Here is a 22,196-nt window from a genome sequence, read left to right on the forward strand (position 1 = left end):
TTCCACTATTCTAAACTGCTGTCTAAGAACCCTGCAGAATCATGAGCAGGTGGACTCTGACAAGAAACCTGCATTTGGTCCATGTTGGCCACCACCTCCTTGCCTCTGGCCACCATCCCCCCCCCCCGGCCCCCGTAAGCTCCATGTAATCCTCATTCTTCACCACCACTAGAATTTCCCAAAATGCAGATCTGAGCAGGTCTCACACCTTCTCCCCTGCTTAAAACTCTTTGATAACTCTCCTCTGCTCTCAGGAGAAATTTGTCACATTTGCTTATAAGGACCATCACAAACCTGCCCTATGCCTTCTTCTCTAGCTTCACAATCCCCGTTTCCCACCCACCCACCCTATACTCCAGTCATTCTGAATCATCTGCTCTTTCCCCAGGTGTAGAATTGCCAGATAAAATATGTGATGCTGGGTTAAATGTAAATTTCACAAAGACAATGACTGACTTTTAATATAAGTATATCCCAAGCATATTTGAGACATACTTACCCTAAAATAATGTTTGTTGTTTATCTGACATTCAAAATTAACTGGAAAATGTCCCTTTTTATTTGCTAAATCTGGCAGCCCTACTCCAGTTGCATCCTGATTTTCCTTACCTCTGGGCCTTTTAAAAATGTACCATCCTGGGGCTCCAGGGTGGCTTAGTCAGCAAGTTTCCGACTCTTGATTTCAGCTCAGGTCTCGATCTCAGGGTCATGAGTTCAGGCCCCATGTTGGGCTCCATGCTGGGTGTGGAGCCTACTTTTTTAAAAAAATGCATCATCCTTTAGCTATGACACCAAACCTTTTCTCTGTCACTGTTTGGCTAATTCACTGAGTTAAGGACACCAAAGCTTCATGTTCACCTTCATACTGTACCTTTTTTGCTGGGCTGTGGCTACCAAGTCAGCAACTATATTTCTAAGCCCCCTGCATCGGGGTAGGGGGGCCTGTGACTAGATCTTACCTCTGAAATGTGAGAATAAACATGCATGTCACTTCTGGGCCAAAGTGGGTAAGAAGAAGATGTATCTTTTCCTCCTTATTTTCTCATCTGACAACTAGAAGCAAAGGACTCCAAGTCCTAGGAGATGGTGGAACTGCAAGATAAAAGGAGTCTGGATCCCTGAATCTCAGTGAGGGAGCTCACCCACAGACCAATCACATTGGCAGTTCCGTGGATGGAAAGCAAACTTCTATCGTGCTGTCACTGAAGTGTGGGGGTTTGTGTGTTACAGCAGCTAGCATTATCTTAGCTAATCTGCCCATTCTTTAGGTCTTGGCATTGATATCTCTTCCTTATAGATGATCCCTCAAACCGGGTTACTGGCCCCTCTTATATGCGCCCATACCATACCAACCGTTCTTACTTTGTCAGTAACACCTACCATGCGGTATTGTAAGAGACACTTTACTTGTCCATATATATTTCCTACTGGACAAAATGTTTCTTGGAGGTAGGGACTATAATTGTCTTGGCCGTAGTTATATCTGCAAAGCATAGCATTGTCAAATGAATAACTAAGTAGTGTCTCTTCGATTGTATTGAGTCTGTTTCCTGATTTTTAAAAATGAGGTGGCAGATAAGTGATTTCTAAGATTCCTCCCGAACATGTAATTCAGGAATTACGAATATAACTGAAGTGGAAATCTGCGGGGTTTGCCTTCCCAGACCCTATTTTCTACTGGGGAATGGTACTCCTTCCATTCCCATGGCTCTGATGGGCTGGGAATCATTGGGATTTATGGCACCCAGCCCCAACCTTTCACCACCACAGAAGCAGGCAGGTGGCCCAGGAGAGACACGGGTGTTCCACCCTCCCACAACAGTGATTGGTCAGAGACGGGACCAAGGCCCAATCCAGATTCTTCCCTTAGTTTATTTATACATGTTGGAACACAGAAGCTATTTTTTTTGCTTGGGACTTCTATGGTGGAAGGATGTGCATGGGGGCCTCTTAGTAGCATCCTGCCCCATTATTAGCGATGGTGTGTCTACAAAATGAAACTAACACACAAAGGAAATCAGAGCAAGAATGAAGAAAAAAATAGAGCCCCGATATCATTTTCTAAGTTCCTGAATCTAGCTGTGCCTAAAGCCGACCACCTCTGGACTTCCTTCCCACTTATGTGAGCCAATAAACACTGATTTTGGCTTAAGCCAAATCTTAGATTTTGTCACTTACTTCCAGAAAAGTACTGACTAATGTAAAAATAGTCATTTTTGGGGCGCCTGGGTGGCACAGCGGTTACTGCCTTCGGCTCAGGGCATGATCCCGGCATTATGGGACCGAGCCCCACATCAGGCTCCTCTGCTATGAGCCTGCTTCTTCCTCTCCCACTCCCCCTGCTTGTGTTCCCTCTCTCGCTGGCTCTCTCTATCTCTGTCGAATAAATAAATAAAATCTTTAAAAAAAATAGTCATTTTTGCAGGTTTAAAGTACAATATAACGAGAATCTTACACTCTTTTGCATAAAGTAGGTATAAGATATATAAAATAAACTTTATTGAATTAAGATGAGCTAACAATAAACAAAATGCATGTCTTCATATTTAACACATAATGTAAATGCACTATGGTCTGTAAAAGTAACCGATCTTAAAAAAAGTTTTTGAAGGGGTGCCTGGGTGGTGCAGTCAGTTAAGCGCCGGACTCTTGGTTTTGGCTCAGGGTCAGGATCTCCGGGTCATGAGATCGAGCCCTGCATCAGCCACCACGCCTTTTTTTTAAAAAAAAGAAAAACTTTTAAAGTTCGGTTTCATTCTATAAGAACAAACCTAAAAAATAGTTAAATCATGTCATTGTAAAGATTTGGAGAGCTTTTGTCAGCAGGCACTTGTTCTTTCCTTGTTTTCACACAGTAGTGGAGGAGGGTCACTTTTAAACAAAGTTCCTGATGACTTGCCGCTGGGAAACCACATTGAGGCAGCTGCCAGCTTACGACAATGCCTCAGCAACCATATCTGTGCCGCTCCCTGTCCCCATCACCGCCAACTGACCCAGGGATAGAAATACCTTACCAAGCCAGGGGAATCACCTTCTGTCTACCTGGAACTGGAAGCTTAAACAGAGACACAGAATCGGGGCACCGGGTCACATGAAGAGCCCATCCAAGAGAGAAGGAACATAAATCCTGCTTCCGTATTTCACAGGATGTGCTTGTTTCCGCTTTTCTGATTCTCGATTGTCTATGTATTCTGCCACTCCTGTGAGCTTCCCAACACATGTCCAGAATGTTTTTCTTCGATTAGACAGCATTGGGTTCTTTACCGACAATTAAAGAAACTTCACTGATTCACACGCGGTGGGACAGGAGTACATTTTAAAGTGGGTATCAGATATCATCGCTCCTGGGGTCCCTCAACCGTGCCCTCCTGCCAGCATCCCGCTCCTGACTGAAGCACTCCTCTGCCCTCCGCCATGTTGAGGGGCAGCCCCCCCTCCCACCGTCACCAACATCCTGAAACTCAAACCCCAACTCGCCTCAGACATTTAAACTTTCCAGAGTTGCAACTTGTTACATCATTTGACACAGCTATGCAGAATAGTTTAGCTATTTTCTTGAGCTTCTCTGGGTTTCAAACTTGTCCGCTCCAGAGTAGGATTTTAACGTGGCCTTTGTGTACTCCAAAATTTTGTGTTTTTCACAAAATAAAAGACCAGCCTTACGCCAGAGATGCATTCTGCTTCTACCCTTACAGGGAAAATAACTGGTGGCAGCTTTAAAATATTGTTCCTGCTTCTAGCTTTAAAGATTCAGACTGATTTAAAGAAGTCAGACTCCCAGTAGCCCCTTTGCATAGAAAACCTGGCCTGCATTCCTGTCTTGGAACACCACATGGCATCAAGACAGGCACACCTGGGTTTCTTGCTTCCTGATTTTCTTACAAGGTTGTTTCCCTCCCTTGAGAATCTGGTGCCTCCTTTGACACATCCGGATTCCTGTACAGGTCACGTGACACCAAGCATCATCCTGATCTTTTGTTCCTCTCCCAACTCTATCAGTAATTCAAAGCCAAAGAGAATAATCCAGAGGAGAAACGCTTCTCTCTGTCTCTAGATCCCTTCCAGGCATCTGGCACTCCTCACACAGCTGAGGTGGACAGGCCGCGTGGCGACAAGCAAATAGGAAACAGGCCTCTGTTCGGGTGGTCTGCTGCTCGGTGTCCGTTGTAGGCCAATGAACAATAACAGCTGTCCAGCAAGGAAGCTGACACATTCCCAGTGTAGACAATGACAAAGCAGTCCTCTCCTGAGGCTGCCAGCACACCACAACGTCTTCCCACAATATCACCCAATTGGCTGCCAACAGGGAGGAGGGACTGTCTTTCTTCACTGAGTAGATCACATGGAGTTGGCCAACAAAAACCATCCGAAGGCTGCGTCCACACTCGGACAGTCATCTTGGCTGAAGAGCCAATCCATTTGTAGATGGAGACTCTCACTCAGACATCCTGGGGTTTGGAAGAGAAAAGGAACCAATGAATGGTTGACTGGCTGCCAGAATGTGCCCCAGAGCTGTAGTGGGGGAAAAGTGGGGCAGCAGCTCCTCTGCTCCACCAAATATTTGGAAATCACTCATATTTTGAGCCACTTTCCTAACTGTAAATTGAATGGTTGGACTGGATCTTGGAATCACAGAATACTGGAGAATGACTGGTGAGCTAATCCAGTTCTTGTTACAGACACTCAAGTAAACTGAGGCTGATTCCTATGTCCAACATATGGACACTCAGGCACTTCCTACAGAAGCAGTGCCTCTCAGACACTCTCCTGCCGGCCTTCCAGAAAGCAACTGGCCATGTTGTGAGCTGCCTATTAAAATGTTCACAGTCAATTAATGATAAAGTAGCAATTACAGAATATAGGGTACAGTGCATTCCCAGTTCTATAAATTTAATATCTCTGTATAGGGACATTGGCACATCCACCCAATTCCTGAAATTCTGGGATTTCTGATTTCTTCCTTATAATTTCCCATGATTCTGTACTTTTCTGATAGAGAGAAAGAACTTGTTTTGGAATCAAGCAAAAAAATACAGTGACTTCATTTTGGAGCAAGCATGCGAGTGAGTGAGCAAGAGGAATGACCCACGCAAGGTGCGTAACTGGAATGTAATTCTCAGCAAGAATAGCCCTGTAAAGTAATGGTTCATGAGCCTTGTCATGCATGCTGAGGAAGAGAGTACTGGTGAGATTGACCAGATCTCGAATCATCTACCTTCCCCCTGGCTCCACTCACGTCTGCCCTAGTTCACCCTCAAATTCCTCCCTTATAGAACAGTAGTTTTCTTTAGTAACTTGCCTGTAATCACGGAGATAACAGGTGGAAAACACCTGAACTCGAACCAGGGTTAACCACTCCTGACTCTGCCCAGGAGAGCTGACCAACCTCACTCTGGCTTCCTCCCTCCAACTCTTACAGATTTCTATCACACCCTCTGAAAACTTTGTTGCAATCCTATCTTATTATCAGCCATTCGCTTTAGACTTATGCTGTCACATGTGGCTATTTACATTGAAATTAATCAAAATTAAATAACATTTAAGACTTCAGTACTCCAGTTGCACCTGTTGTTTTCCCAGCACTCCGAGGCCATGCATAGCTAATAGCTACGGTATTGGGAAATGTGAACATAGACTATTTCCATCATCAAAGAAAGTTCTGAACTCTGAGAGGCCAGGAATGGTGGTGCCCGGGTGACCACTGTGTTCTTAGCAGAGAGGTATCTAAGACCCAGAAAGCCCTCACTGAGTGAGTGAGGGATTCATGATGTAATCCATCAGAGCCAAGCAAGCCGATGCTAGGTGGGAAACACATTTAGCAGGAGCTAAATTTTCAGCCAAGTCCCAAAGGTAATTATGTAAATGGGTGGGTCAAGAGGAGGGTAGAGCATTCCGGATGAGGAAAAGACTGATTTAGTGAGAAATGTGAAAGGGAATTGGCATCATTAAGCTATTGTTCTCAAGTTATTTTCTCGCTGCCAATTAAAAATCATCTTAGGCGATGTTTTCTTATCGGACTTCCTCCCAGATTTGGTATTATTGTAAGGTCTGCTCTGACTAATTGGGCTCTTGGCAGTTCAACAGCCAGGCAATTTTTTAAATCATTTCATTTTATTTTGTTTAATTATTAATTTTTGGTTGGAGGTGAAATCATACACTCCAGAGAACTACAAGAAGTTTTCCAAGGGAGACTTTCAACCCAGATGCCCACTAGTTATGTGTTCATATACTCATTATTAAGATGGGTGCGTCCTAAGTGGCCCTGACGTGCAGGCAGTGACAGCTGAATTCTGTGGAGTATCTTTGTTCAAATTCTCCGGCAAGAGAGTCCCAGCCAGTTACTGCTTGCAGGTATAAATACAGAGTTGATCCCAAACTAATTCTAAGAATCATCTTTTTTTTTTTTTAAGTTAAATGTTAATCCGGACTACATGGAGTTGAAACAGCTCTACCACTTCCTAGCGATGTGACTCTTCTGAGGCTGTTTCCTCTTCCGTAAAACGGGGATAATATAAGTGTTAGGCATATTAAATAAGCTACTGTATGTAAAGAGCATAGTACAGTTCCAGGTACATAATAAGCAGTACATAGGAGTTTATTTAATACAAAAGCAATAAAATAACTAGAATGTACATGTTTTTGACATATCTCCAAATTATCTGTAATTGATTGATGTTATTAAGAATGAGGGTAGTAACCTTATTCACAATCATTAACTATCATTTGTTAAGCTCCTAATAAACAACTAATCTTTACAAAAACCTGGAAATCCATCACCCCGCCTCCTAAGTCCCTATTACCCTGACCCAAACTAACATCACTCCATGCTTGGACTAATTCAGTAGTCTATTATTTCGTCCCCTAGTGCCCTCTCTGGCTTCCTATATAGCACGAGAGGTATCTTTCTAGGTGGTTAAGCAGACCCCATCACCTCCCTCTCTAAAACCCACCAGAGGCTACATATCTAACAAGGTGGCAGATTCGTATTTGTCATCAATAAGAATTTGTTTGAATAGTCACTACATCCAAAGTTCCCTGTGTCTTACACCATCATTCCTGTCTCAGAGGGTGAGAAAACTGAGGTTCAGAGAGAATGAGTAACCTACCAAAGACTGCCCAGCAAATTCGTAGGAGAAGTGACACTTGAACTCCCCGAGTCCACAACACTCGCTCTTCATCAGAGTGACAGATCGTGCATTGCGATCGCCGAACTACGGAGTACAGGGATCTCCTAACCTTAACCCGTTTCCAGACTGGGAGCTGAGGAAGGGCCAGTGTTCATCTCATGATCGCCTCGCCTTTTGAAAATACCTTTCACAGAGAGGAGAAAAAATATGGGGTATTCTCTTCAGTCAAAATTCCTAAGACTCAGTCCCTTAGAGCTCTTCGCGGGCCCCCAGCCCTGTCTGAGCCTTTGTGCTCCTCCTTCAGAATGTTCTTAGGCTTGACACGGAGGGAATGCCTGCGCCATGGCTAACATCTAACATATCTAACATTCTGTGTCCGGTAACAGCAGGAGCAGCTCTGAGACACGGACGCATCACTGATCTTCATATTCACAATATTCATATTGTCCTTGTAGACAGACCAACTTGGAATTAAACTATTCCAACCTCCATACACAGTTTCTGTCATTTTGGTGTCCACTGAACCTTGATCGGTAATCAGCTTCTCAGGCTGATACTACGTATTTTTTATTACTGAATATTACCAATAACTTCATTCCATTGTATGCACAGCTACACATATATCTAATTTCCTATTTAATATCTGTACATTTATGAGGAGTTTTATGTCTTCTGCATATCATGTCTGTGCCCATAACTTCAGTTACTAGCTATGCTGGCAACTCCCAAATTTATATCTCCATTCCAGACATTGCTTTTAAGTTCCAGACCCATATATCCAGCAGCCCACTCAACACCCCTACTTTCATGTCTCACAGACACACAACTCAGCAAGTTCAAAACTAAATTCCTGATTTTCCTTCTGAAGCCTGCTCATCCTCCCGTGCTCCTTATCTCAGTAAACGGCAGTCACCATCCAACCAGGTGTTCAAGCCAAAAAGCTCTCCTACCTATCAGATCCATTCATCCCAAGTGCTGACAACTTCACTTCTTACAGTCATTCATTCGTGAGCCCTCTTGCTTCTTTAACAATTGCTTATTTTGCAGCACTGTATGAAAAATGGATGATATGATATTGAACACGAGAGATATGGTCCTTCCTTCCTAGAGCTCATAGTCATAAACCACCATAGGACATGGTATTGAATGAATACTATGTATATATGCAGGTAGTTTTATATAGTATAGGGACTTTACATAATTTCACTGTTGTGCAATTGCATATTTTGTACTAGATCTTGTCAAGGGACCACCTATAGAGAGGGAGAGTGTAGTGGCTATGGGCATGGACTTGAAAATCAGACAGACTCATTTGGTCAATTAGTTGATAAATACTTATTACACACCTATAGTTTTAGTCTGCTCTGACTACTGTAACAACATACCATAGACGGGGTATCTTAAACAACAGGCATTTATTTCTCACCGTGGACAGTCCAAGGTCAAGGGGTCAGCTGATTCAGCTCCTGGTGAGAGCCCACTTCCCAGTTTGCAGATGGCTACCTTCTTGCTGTGTCCTCACATGGTGAAGAGAAAGAGCCCTGGTGTCTCTTCCCCTTACACAAGCACTGATCCCAACATGGATGCCCCATCCTAAGGACCTCATCTAAGCCTAATTGCCTCCTAAAGGCCCCACCTCCCAAACGCCATCACACTGGGGCTTAGGGCTTCAACATACGAATTTGGGAGAAGATATAAACATTCAGTCCATAACATCTACTATGTGCTAAGCAGTGTTCCGGGCATTGGGAATTCAGCAGAGAACAAGCAAAGTCTCTGCACCTCCAGCATCTTGGAACCCTTTGCCGTGTTTGAGATTTTCCCCCACCTTAACAGGAGGAAGAAATTTCCTCCCTCTGTAGAAGCCATATATTCACTTTCTTGAACTCCCTTGTGGCTAAGTTGCAGGCACATAACCTGGGCTCAGACCGTCAGAAATGTCTGTAAACCATTTAATGCGAGGGAAGGGGCACCAGGAAGAATTTGTTTAAGCGAGAGTAGTGGCAGCTGCATCCAGCTCCTGGAATCTACAGTAGGAAATGTTCTACCATGAGCAACCTCACGGTGACATTAGCAGTATAAGCTGCTGAATTAATTCAGTGAAGTCAGTGGCGTGATTTAGGATGTGGTTCCATGCCTGGTTTGCCAGGGCCACTCAATATCTTTTATGAAATTACTTCCTTGTTTAAACTAACCAATATTGGGTTCTGTTGTTTCCAACTAAGAATCCAAAGCAATAAATATGCTTGAGTTAAATCTCAAACCCTGAAGATATTGGCTGAGGGTCTCCGGGCAACTTACTTAACTTCTTTCAGTTTCAGTTCCTTCATCTACAAAAGGAAAACCATTCAGTGCAATCGCTCACGAGCTTGTTGAGAACGTTCATTGTGGTTTTCACTGGGGCCTTCCAGCTTTGATATCTCAGTGTGTTCTTATGGAATAATCATCATTCTAAGAACTCAGGAAATGGGCTTCCATTTCTCCCTCGTAGCCTTCCATTTCTTTCCTAAAGAGAAACCTCCTTCCTGAGCTTCCAGTCAATTCAGCCAACTCCAGGAATGAGAACCAGGCCTCCTGGAAAGAAGACAGAACTCAGAATCAGACAGACCTGGGTGTCAGTCCTGGCTCTGCCACTTACCAGCTATATGACTTCAGGGGACTCACTCAACATTTCATGTTCCTGAGCTTTGGATGCCTTAATTGCAGAATGAGATTTTCCATGCTCTTGGACACATCACCACACTCCAGACAACAAATAGCCCGTATTATAGATGCTATTGTTTGCCAATGGTTTATCAGATAGTAAAGGGAAATTTCATACCATCTGCTCCTTTGATGTAACATTTAACAGTTTGCTTTGTATTTATATTATTCTATTTGATCTTCACGACAAACTTGAAAGAGGCTTGAAGATAGTTATTTTCATTCCCATTTCATAGAAGAAGAAACCAAGGGTCAGAGAAGTTGAGTCAAAGTTGGTACTTTTTTTGCTCTACCCAAGTTGTGGGGGTAAGGAGCATATTTCAATTATATTTTTGTTTATTGAACCAAAAGTCGTGACATTAAATTAAAGCTACCTAGTTTTCTAGCATACTAAAAATGAAATTTTAAAACACCTTCCTACTTTTGGAGGCACTCCCTACTATGTGATCCCATGAGGAAAGCCAAAGGGGACTCTCCCTGTTATCTGGTCCCTGGAACCAGGCACAGCACCTAGGACCAATCAATGGGGTGTTCCAACTCCGACGTGTGAGTATTGAGCAGGCAATCCAATGACACAGAGACAGAGAGTTTTAATCCAGTGGCATCGAGGTTAGGTGCTGGAAGCCTCAGTGTCCAGCAGTGGCAGCAGTGGCAAGATAGTGGTTCCATGCCAACAAGGAACTTCAGCTGTGGCCTAATCTCCCTGGAATACACACATTTTTTAAACTTGGTTCTCTAGTCTTCCATAAATATTGGAAACTATTCAATATCTTTTCACTACATGCATTTTCTGTGAAATATCTGTCACTTGCATCTAATAATCCTGAGTGATACCCATAGGGAAACATCCACGTCACCTGCTGAGACCTTCTAACACACTCAGTCTCAGAGCAGGATTTATGTATGGCTAGACTGGTCCTGCTTGGGCTCCATCCAAGCTCCAAAGTCTGGAAGGACAAAGGAGCTTCGAATCACCTGCAGGGCAGGCCCATAACAAAGGCCACAGGGACATGGGCCAGCCAGGCTCCTGTGGCCTGTGGCCTTCAGTCCACACTATAAATTTCGTGGCCACATATAGGCAACCTCAATACACAATTCATTATAAACCAGGGCCAATGTTGTAAGGGAATGGCTGAGAGGATACTGTGAAAAATGTACTTACAGAATTATTTTAATGAGAAGCTACTGCTGAGAGAAAACAGGCCTGGACTTAGAGCAGAAAAAAAGGTAATTCCTTAGAAAGCCTAATGAAGACTGCTTCAGAAGAACTTCCTTATGTGGAGCAAATGCCGAAGGATTTCTGTAATTTCAGAGTCTTCGCGTAAGCTCTGCTATTTATCAAGAGGAAGATTAGCCTTCAGTGGAAGCTTCCTAAAACATCAAACCCATCTACCCGGTGTCTCGCAGGCATATTTTCATGTACTGGATCTCGCCTTTCAAAACTAGTCTGGAGCATCACTGTTATCATCCTTGTGTCTTTGTTTTGCAGACGAGGAAACAAAGTCAAAGGGGTTAAGTGGCGCACCGAGGCTTACACAGCCATTAAGTGGCAGAGCTGGGAGTAGAGCCCATGGCTGCCTGGCTCCAAAGTCACATTCTTTCCGTGGTACTGTTTTCCTTTTCAAGGTGATTGTCAAGATCCCTTGCCAAAAAGTGCTAACAACGAATGTCCCTGACAGTGGAATGAACAGGAAGTCTCTCCGTGGCCTGGGTGACATGAGGGAGTAACTGCCCGAGAGATATGGGTTTGTGGGGCTGGGCTGGGCTGCCAGAGAGGTGGGGTGATTTCTGGCTTTCTGACTTGGTTGTTTTTCTCAGGAAGTCTTGGTGGGGTTATTAATTCAGGAAGAGTGTGGAAGAGAGAGGTTGGGGGTGGAGAGAAGAGAGCTTTGCCCTCATTCATATCCTCACTCCTGTTTGAATGCCATCCACGGGTCCCCAAATCCACATCAGCAGCTCCTCTCTGGAAGCAGCTGGTGCCCTTTCAACAAGCCCCTCACAGCACTAATCCTCCCCCCAGCCTCAGAGGCTCTGTGTCAGTCAGGCTTTGTCCTGACAGATCCTTTTTAATCACTCGTTTTTCCACTGGACAATAACCTCTTTGGAGCTATATTAGACAACATAGCTAGACATAATTTGGGGTAGGAAGTAAAAAATGGAATACCTTTTTAGCTTTGAGCAGAATGTCCATGGTAGTGACTCAATTAACATATGATTTGCTTCATTTCAGAACCTCTGAGGGCGAAGTCTACCCTGCCCGCCAGTAGCCCAAGGAGAACACCATAGGAGCAGGGGCTTATGGGAAGGACAGCCTCTCAAAGGGGGAGCAGAGCTGTCCTGACAAAGGACTCCTCTCCCCTAACGGGACAGAACCCCCATTACCCTGACTATAGTTGGCTATGACAAAAGCATGGGAACATTCAGGGGGACAAGTTCTCCTGACACTAGATGTTCAAAGCAATGAGGGTGATCTCCCCGACCACACCTGGCCTTCTTGGCCTGCCTCTCCTTACTCCCTGGGGAGACAGTGAGTTACCTGGTTGGCGAACAAGAGCAAATGTCTTTATTTCTTGAATGGATGGTGCTAATCTAGCAAAGATCCCCAGGAGAGGGCTTTTGGCTTTTCTTCTCCCTCCTTCCCTACTTAGCAAATGTTGTATTGCAGACACCAATTTGCTCTCAGGTCGGTTGCTCTGGAGTTCGGTCTTGGGTCAGGGAGTTGAGAAGCCCATTTAGGCTCTCATTGGAAGTACTGACTCCAGTCATAAAAGTGACAGTTTGGTCCCATCTGCCTCAGATTTTTTCTTGCTTTTGAATCAGAGGGGAAGAGGTGATATTGATTGTACCCCTTCAAAATCCTAGCTATCACACTGATGGCTATTATCGATATTATTATTTTCTTGTTTCTGAGGCAGATTTATTAACAATGAAAACTTAGGATTTCCATCTCTCTTGGTTTAGTCAGAGATGTCCCAATACCACAGCTAGCGGCCTCAAGATCAGCACCTGTCCCCTCACTCCAGCCCCTCTGCACTTCTTACCCCCAAACACCTCATGCATCACTCCACACCAACGTATCTTCCTGTCTTCTCAGGGGGTAAACTCTTCTCTCAGAAACAGGGTACCTAGGTCACTTACAATACAAAAGAGGCTGTCATAAATAATGTTGAAGTCCTCATTGTCCGGCTGTCTTGAGCCAGGGCCTTGTTAGGTCAGCTTTGCAGAAGTCTGCCAAGCCTCCAGGAGGAAGAAGGGTCTTACCCACAAGTCTGCTCAGTCCCTGGAGTGTTGGCACACATTCCTACCCAATGACATAAGGGAATTGGACAACAATATGGTGTCACAGTGTATATGGAAATAAGTGTGTGTATGCACATAGAAGTGTATGCTTGTCTGCACAAGCCCAGGCGTCTGCATATGTCTGTGCCCAGATCTTTGACAAGCCCAGTGTGCCTCACTTTCCAACTAAGAACCAACTATCAGCAATTTGTGAATTAGCAAGGAACTGGAGAAAGGAAGCAAAGCCACAGAATGTCCAATGTCAGGCTTGGGCAGCAATCTGCAGATGGGATTGAGGATGTGTTTATGTAACACTTTAACATTAAGGAAGAAGTGATTGCACAAAAATGTAGGGTGCTGACGGAAATTATGGGAGAACCTAAAGTCTCCCAATGCCACCCTGGCCCTTGGCATTGCCACTGCCTGAGGGACACCTTCCAAGGCAATTACATGCTGTCATTCTTAAAGTTTACCTGCATAAATAGGACTGCACCATTCTTGCTCATTTATTTGGTGTGTCTCTGTGCTCCCTCACTTCTCTCGACTCCTACCATGTCATCTGAGCCATTCCTATAAAACTTAGTGACTAGTGAGATTTTCGAGGGCAGGGGGTCACCTTGTACCCCGGTTCCCAGCAGAGCCTAGCCCGGGAGAGGTGCTCAGGAAGTACTGGTTGTAGGAGAGAAGCATCTCGCCATCTAGACTGTATGCGTCCTCTTCTGGGCAATAGCACATCATCTCAGGGCCTGCCCCGTGGCTCCACACTGAGTCCTCTGACATATGGCTCCTGACGAACCCCTGGCTGAACTATCGAGGTTCCAGGTGGAAAAAATATTTACCAAGTCGTCTCCAAAGTTTCTACCATAACAAAGAAGAGAGGAGGTGAAGTTGCATCCCATCTGGGAGTTTTCAGACATAACCTCGAAAGCCGTCCCTACCCCGCTACCCCACAGAACCACTACTTGAAGAGCTGACATATTTCACCCTTGGCTTTTTTGAGAGTCAATAAAACAACCAACAATGTGTGGAATGTCTCCATATTAAAAGAAATTATTGCTCTTGTGAACATCATCCATTCCGATGTCTAGTGTCCCTCTTCTTCTGCTTAAGGCAAACTCATGAGGAGATGAAGTGAAGCCACATGGTGTGAAACGGAAGGGAGACTCTGTGTGTGTGGCCTAGCAGAAGCTAAGGAGGTGCCTGTTGGTGACAGAGGTTGCTCTAGCAGCCAGCGGGAATTTCAAATAAACAGACCATGACAATACATCATCAGAAAGGGCTAGGTGGCTGCAGAGCCTGTGAAGGGACCACCGACCCATACAAAGGAAGGAGGGCTTCCTGGAGAAAGTGACGATTAAAAAATAATGTGAAGATTGCATAGGAGTTGGTTGAAAAGGGGGTGGGGGTGGGGCAAAAGTACCTGACAGAGGGAAGAGCTTGAGACAAGGCAAGAAAGAGGGTGGCCCATTTGGGGAAAAGAAAAGCAACTCACTGTGTCTGGAATAGGCAAGGGGAAAGGTGATATTGGAAGTATAAACAGGGATTCTTAAATGGTCAGAAACATTTAAAAAGCTTTTTCTTTTTTCCCCCTGAGGGCAAAGAGATGACATTGAAGATTTTCAGTAGGGGTGTTTCTTAAACAGATAGACACTTCCCTGGCAGCAATATGGACCACCAATGATGGGAGGGGTGGGGGTGTGAGGAGACCTAGGAAGATACACTTGCTGTGCTGGAAGTCAGGCTACAGTGGCCTGGGCTAGGAAGTTAGCAGAGGGGTGCAGAGAAGCAGATGGACCCCCAAGGTATTTTAAAGTTACAATTGCTAGGACTTGGTGAACAGCTGGAGGAGGAACTAAGATGGAAAAAAAGAATCAGGTTGGTTTCCAGTTTGTGATACCAGGGATGAGAATCCCTAGGCTGTGGTTTCTTGTGGGCAGTGCCACCGTGTGTGCTCAAGGACAGGACGTATGCCAGGCATGCTCTCCGGTGCTTCCTATGCATTCAACCAAGCCAAATCCATCTCATCAGCTCTGTTCCAACTTCACATCTACCACTGGATGGATAAATACACAGACTTCTTTCATAGATCTTCTGGGCTTTGGGAGGAGGCAATAGGAGGCTTGCTTACGCTTCCAGGTCTTAGTCTTGTACCCAGCACAGCTCTCCAGAAAGCTCTGCAATGGCATCAGGGATGGGGGCAGTAGACAGAGGAGGGGGCTGTGGGGTGCTTGCCCAACTCTTACTAGAGCAGTATTTTGTTTCCTTCCAGTGCTTGTCGCTGGAGAGTTCTGATCTCTAAGCCAAGGCACATACAAGGGAACAATGAAGTTCACTCACCTACGCTTCACTCCAGACTCCCATCCTTACATTATTGAAACACCAGCACCGGGACATGGGAAACCTACAAGGAGAAACGAGTGAGGAGGGGAACGAGGAAAGGGGAATGGTAAATAAAGACATCCTCAAGGAACAGCGGCAAGGTCTCCCCCGATTTCCTTACCCAATCCTAAGAAGGGGCCCCACCCAGTGCCCCTTTAAGCAGAGTTCCTCTTCCAAACTTGCAGTGAATGTTCTGACTCCAGGCTCCCATATGCGTATCTCCACAACAGAATTCCTGATGAACTCCCCCAGCCCCAAGAGTGCCTTTCTTGGATCCAGTCCCAGCTCTTAAGGAAATTGGCACTTAGTCCAATCACTTAAAAACTAGGAAGGCAGAGAGAGAAAGGGGAATGGAAAGAAGGGATTTGATGGCTATGTCCAGAGCACAAGCTATGCTGTTTCTCTGTGAGCCAAGCCCTTTGCAGTTGTATGGCAGCCCCACCTGGTAATCAAGAAACCCAGTCCTATTCCCAAATGGTTGACCTATCCGACCCTATTCTCCCATCAAACCTTGCCTCTGTGAGTCCCAGGCATGGGATTCCTTTCCCAAGTGCCATATATAGCTAATGCTCCATGCCTAAAACGCAACTGTCTTTCTCAAGGCTTGAATTCACAACACCTATTTGTAATGAGAGGAAAAGTCCAAAAGGAAAAACAAATGTTAAAAACGAAGAGCCCAGGCTTGCCAAAGGAGCCAGGGAACAACAGCCCAATAGCTGAGGAGAAGGTTCCCTGAGACTCAAAAGTGCTCTATTCCCTATGGCTTGGTTGTAAACTCTGCCAGACCCAGGACTTGGAGGATCACCCCACTCCTCCCACCGTTTAATAAATGTGTCCTCTGCTGAGCCTGCCAGCCTCCTACTCAGCTCCCTCCCTCTCCCCACCACCAGGACTCCTTAAGGGCTGCATCGTTGACTTTTATCTCTGGGCCACTCAATGACATGATTATAGGAGAAACAGAGGAAGCACATTTATAATAAATCCTAAACCAAAGAAGAGAAGTCATTAAAAAAGTTGGGCTAGTCCCAGAAAGCAGCAAAGAGAAGGAGATATTTGCTTGTTGGTTTAAACATCTTTAATTTGCTCCCCACTTTTTCTCCCTACAATGAGCTGTTTGTGCCCCCTCCCCAAACTCATATGTTGAAGCCTAACTTCCAATGTGATGGTATTTGGAGGCGGGGGACTTTGAGAGGTGATTGCGTCAGGAGGGTGAAAGAATTCAGTGAGAGAGATGGTCTCTCCCCTAGCCACGTGAGGGCATAATGGCACATCCTTCCTCACCAGACACCAAATCTACCAGCAACTTGATCTTGGACTTCCCAGCTCTGACACTGTGGGAAACAAATGTGTGCTGTTTAAGCACCCAGTCTGTGGTAGCTTGTTATAACAGGCTGAACTAAGATGCTCACCAGCTCAGCCTGCAGGCCCATGAGCTGAGATTACCTCCTCCTCCCAGACTCCCGTGACTTCCCTTACACAGCCTCTATCTGAAGGGTTCCAAGGCAACAGAATTTTGAGGCAAAGTGCAGGGGAATTGAAAAATGAAGACGACCTAAGGAAAGGCTGCAGTGAAGATGTTACATAGCTTCCAATTAACAGGGCGGCACACCAATATTATCTCATCTCCGTAGTAGGACGTTCATTCTGAGAGGACAAGAACCCATTCACTGTCTCATTCCCTATAAAAACCCCAGTGCTCCAATCAGTATCCAGCACATAGGGGTTGCTCAAGAACTATTTGTCAAACAAACAAGTTAATGAATCTCTTTCAGTCTCTATGGCAAACCTATGAGGGATTATGATACAGTTTGACATATGAGAAAACTGAGACTTTAAGAAGTCAAATAACGTGTCCCAAGGATAAAGTTTCAGACCTTGAATACAGATCTGACTTTACAGACACATAAAGAAGGTGCAGATAGTTGTCAATATAATTCCAGGGACTAGATTAGTCAAACAGAAAGCTTGTCTCCAAAATGTTTGGAAGAGCACTTTGAGTTTGTTTTGTCTATGTTATATTCTACTACGTTATAATAGAATCTTATATTATATTATATTATATTATATTATATTATATTATATTATATTATATATTCTACATTATATTTACAGTATCATCACTCCCTTCCTTACTGTGCCACTACACGTGAGATGTTGCACAATTATGGCACTTATTACACTTTATTCTAGTTATTTTCTAGCATCTCATTAGGCTGTGAAATCCTTGAAGTCATCTCCAGCACCTAGTAAAGGCTTCACTAATGTCTGTTGCAGAAACGGATGGATGGAAGAATGAATTTTGTGCGATACCTTGCATTTCAAAAATACTTTCATTTACATAATTTTGTGTAAACTTCATGTGATTTAGTGAATTATTATTATCCACAACGAGTTTACAAATTCTACTCGGAGATGTAATGGTCTTTTGTGGAAAACGCTTTGAGATGCTTGAGGTTAAGTGGAGATTCTTGAAGGGAGAGCTGTTGACCCCAACAACAGAGAAGGGGCAGCATCTTGACCTTGGACATGAGACAAGGGAATGAGTGAAGAGAAGAGGAACTGGAGGAAAGAGTGGGAGGACTCACTAAGAGAGGAGGACTAGGCCTAAGGGAGGCAAAGAGCCAGCGAGACCCTTGTAATGGGGTGGGTGGCTAAAGGGCATCTTAGAGACAGTCTGAGGCCTGCTACCTTTATGAAGTTGATGAAATTTCTGGCATGGCTACTCTTCATCTCTCCCCTCCCTGACAAATCCAAAACCAAAATAAAAACAAAAGAAAAATTTGGGTTGATTCTACTAATCTTACTGTTGCTACTTTGTAAGGTGGCTTTTTTGGAACTCTCAGAAGGGACCCAACTTCACGTTGGGTTGACGTGGCACAGAGCAGAGTCAGTGTATGAGGAAGCTGGAGCCCAGAATTCAGACAGTTGGTGGGGGGGGCCTGTGGAAGGAGAGGGGAGAGCTTTAGGCCTGCTTTTCTACTATCTCATTGACAGGGTGGCCCCAGCTTCCATCTGGGCTTACTCTATGAAGAAACTGAGGCTCAGAAAAGTTAAGTGCCTTGCCCAAAGCCAGGATACTTGACCTTAAATCTCTTGCATCCCTTGTATCTTTTTTTTTTTTTTTAAAGATTTTATTTATTTATTTGACAGAGACAGCCAGCCAGAGAGGGAACACAAGCAGGGGGAGTGGGAGAGGAAGAAGCAGGGTCCTAGCGGAGGAGCCTGATGTGGGGCTCGATCCCAGAATGCCGGGATCACGCCCTGAGCCGAAGGCAGACGCTTAACCGCTGTGCCACCCAGGCGCCCCCGCATCCCTTGTATCTTGATGCTACTGCACAGATTACTGTCACTCCTCGACAAGGTGGAAGTTGGGGCTGGTGCTACTTTTGGGGAGCTCATCTTTTGGATAGCAGGAGCCAAGGCACAGGATTGGCTCCTGTCTCCCCCACCTTGGCCTGACTATTATGGCCAGACCCTGGAGGACAGCAGGAAAATTGCAAACCCACCACTCTCTCCTTCCCTCAGGACTAGAGGTGTGCCTCTCCCAAGACCTCGAATACTAGCTCTAACCTCACAGAGATGAGAAGAATTGAGTGCAGGAGGGCTTGGGCCCCCACTGGCCAGAGCATGGCCAGTGGAGCAAATTTTGGCAAGCAGAGGCCCCCATTACATCTGTCAGAGGCCCTCACACACACGTGGGCTTTACAAGGAGCAGGCCCCTGGGAGGGCAGGCTGGGTCAGTATGGTAGAAACTTTCCCCACCTATCTGCCTGCCTCTCAATCCCCTGGCCCCACACCAGCCAAGGCACAAGCCGTGTTCCAGGAGTGATCAAGCCACTGCAAGCCCCATCTGCCTTCTGCCTGGCCCAGTTATTGCCATGGTCACAACCCAGCTGGCTAAACAGCAGGAGGCCTGAAAGTCTATAACCTGGCCCAGATTCCAGCAGCATCTTCTGGATGCTCCCCTGGCTCTAGCTGTGCACACAGTAGGTTCAGGGCTCAACATTGTCTTTGAAAGACTGTTGGTTGGGTGAATGAGTCTACCCAGCTCCAACATGGAGTGATTTGAGGAATTCTCATTCCTCCCATCCACTCTTTTTCTAACAGATGCCTGAAATGCTACAAATCCTCGTCGAAATTTAAATATCTCCTAACTGGAGGAACACTAAAAAAGGGTTTTTTTAATCTTTTATTTATAGCTTGCAGTAACTGACATTCAGTCTGTATCAGGCACCTACTGTGTCGCAAGTACTTTATATATAATATTTCAAATCCTCACCGTAGCCTTACAAAGTGGGTATTGTAAATGTAGCCCCCGGGGCTCAGAGGATGAAAGTCACCGGCTAATAAATTGGAAGAGAGGTATTTGAACCCATGGAGCTTCTGGCTCCAATGCCCATGTATGGTCCAGCTTACTGTACAGCCTCTAGGGGAGATTTTTATGTGGCCGAGAAGAGGAGAATCTGAATTTGCTGTGGGCTTGCAGAGGGATGGGGTCACCACTGAGAAAGCCACAAGATGAAGAGCGGCCCCTCAGAGATTGTTAACTTAAAGTCATGGGTTTTCAAAGGATCTGTGGGCAGAGTTTAGGGGACCGTGCAGTTGCAGGACATTTGCATCTTTATTTCTACGAATTCTAATTTCTACTAATTCCAACTGGAATGTATTCAATTATGAATGTGGACCTTATACCACAGGAGTCTGAGCATTCCTGTGACTTTGCATGAAGTCAGATGACAGCTTTTTCTTATCATTTTATAGGTGTCACTGCTTTTCAAAACATGATTTAGATTCATTGCCACTTTGAAATTACAGTAGTTATTAGATGCACTGCTAATTCTCATTACATAATATGTTAATAAAGAAGGGTAACATAGGAGAAAGTTGGGAATTTTAAATATTCTTATTGGCTTTTTCTATAATCCTCTGTGCTTTGCTTTATGCATTTAGGAGTCATATTCTATTCTGAGAGGCAAAGGGTCGATGGCACAGAAAAAATAAGTCCTTGCTTCAAAAGCCAAAGGTATGGTTTGCCAACTTTAAAGTTATCCGTACTCCACCCCTCCAACCTATAGTTCATTAAACGCAGTCTTGGGCCATCGATGAACTCCCTGAGAATCTTGTTAAAATGTAGATTTCCAGGACACACATCCGAACCACAAAAGCAGGCTCTTGGGGTTGGAACCTAGGAATGTCTCCTTCAACCTGCTGCCCCGTAGAGCTGCCCTGTGTGGGACCCCTAAATGGATGTGGCCCCCTTTGCCCGGTGGGAATAGCCTGCAGGCTCTGGGAATTCCCAATACCTTCTAAATTCTCTCATGAAAAAAAAAAAAGCTTTTTAAAAATCACTGCTTGGGGGGTTTTTGTGTGGTTTTTGTGGGCCTTTTTTTTTTCACATTTTAGTGGATATATTAGTTTCTTAGGGTTGTAAAAAATTATCACCAACTGAAATGGCTTAAAACAAAATAAATTTATTCTCTCACAGTTCTGGAGGCCATGGCGTTTGAAATCAAGGTGTCAGGAGGATGGGTTCCTTCTGGGGGTTCTGATGGAGAATCTGCCCCACACTTCTCTGCTAGCTCCTGGTGGGTGTTGGCAGTCCTTGGTACTCCTAAGCTGGCAGATGTATCACTCCCCCTTCCGTCTCCATCTTCATATGGCATTCTCCCCCACGGGTCTCTGTGTCTGTGTGTCAGAGTTTCCTCTGCTTTGAAGGACACTAATCATAATGGATTTAGGGTCCACCCTAATCCAATATGACCTCAACTTGATCACATCTGCAGAGATCTTATTTCAAATAACATCACATTCAGAGTTGCTGGGTGGACATGAATTTGGGGGTGGGACACTATTCAACCCAGTACAGGGGGGAATCTTTTAAAAATACTTATGACTAATCTTCCTCCCATCCCCAGGAGACAACTATTAATCTAAAACAGTGGTTCTCAAAGCATGGTGTCCAGGACCAGCATCTCCTGGTAACTAGTTAGAAATGCTAATTATCAGGCCTCCGGCATCAGAAACTCTGGGATGGGGCCCAGTGATCTGCGTTTCAACAAGTCCCGCAGAAAACTCTGATGCCTGTTCAAGTTTGAGAACCCTAGAGCTCTAGGAGTAGGGCAGAGAGCGGCAATACGGATGATCTTCCCTTCGGCTGAATCATCCATTCATTCCAGAAACACTCAGAATACAGTGAGCCGGCTGCTGGGGACACAGCCACATTCAAATCACAGTCTCTGTGCACGAGGAACTTACACCCTGACGGTGAGACCCGCACACGGGACTGGATAACTGATGCACCGGGTTGAACCATATAGAATGATCCGTAGCAACTCGACTCACCAACTGGCAATTTCACAGGGTTCACCCTAAAAAAAGCACGGGGTCCCCCGGGGTGCCACGAAGTCTCCCAGCGGACACGCTGACATGTCCTGACTGGAGAAATGACTCCTCAAAGGCCGATTGAACAGTGAAGGGAGGGAAGCGCTGATGGAGAGGTTCTGAGGTGCACCGGCTGGGAAGGGCTGGGGGGCTTCTAAGGACAGGGCTTCCGCAGGCCCTGTACAGTCCAAGCAGGCCCTGGCGCCTACCCTCGCTACGGGCCACTCCACCACCGTCACTCTGCTCCCAACTCTGTGAGGCTCCTTCTAAATATAGGCACCAACAAATCAACACCCCCGAGCAGGTTCCAGCTGGCCTTCTGATGCC

Source organism: Ursus americanus, chromosome 17, assembly GCF_024610735.1.
Source record: "Ursus americanus isolate L20-20 chromosome 17, mUrsAme1.1.p, whole genome shotgun sequence".
NCBI lineage: Eukaryota > Metazoa > Chordata > Mammalia > Carnivora > Ursidae > Ursus > Ursus americanus.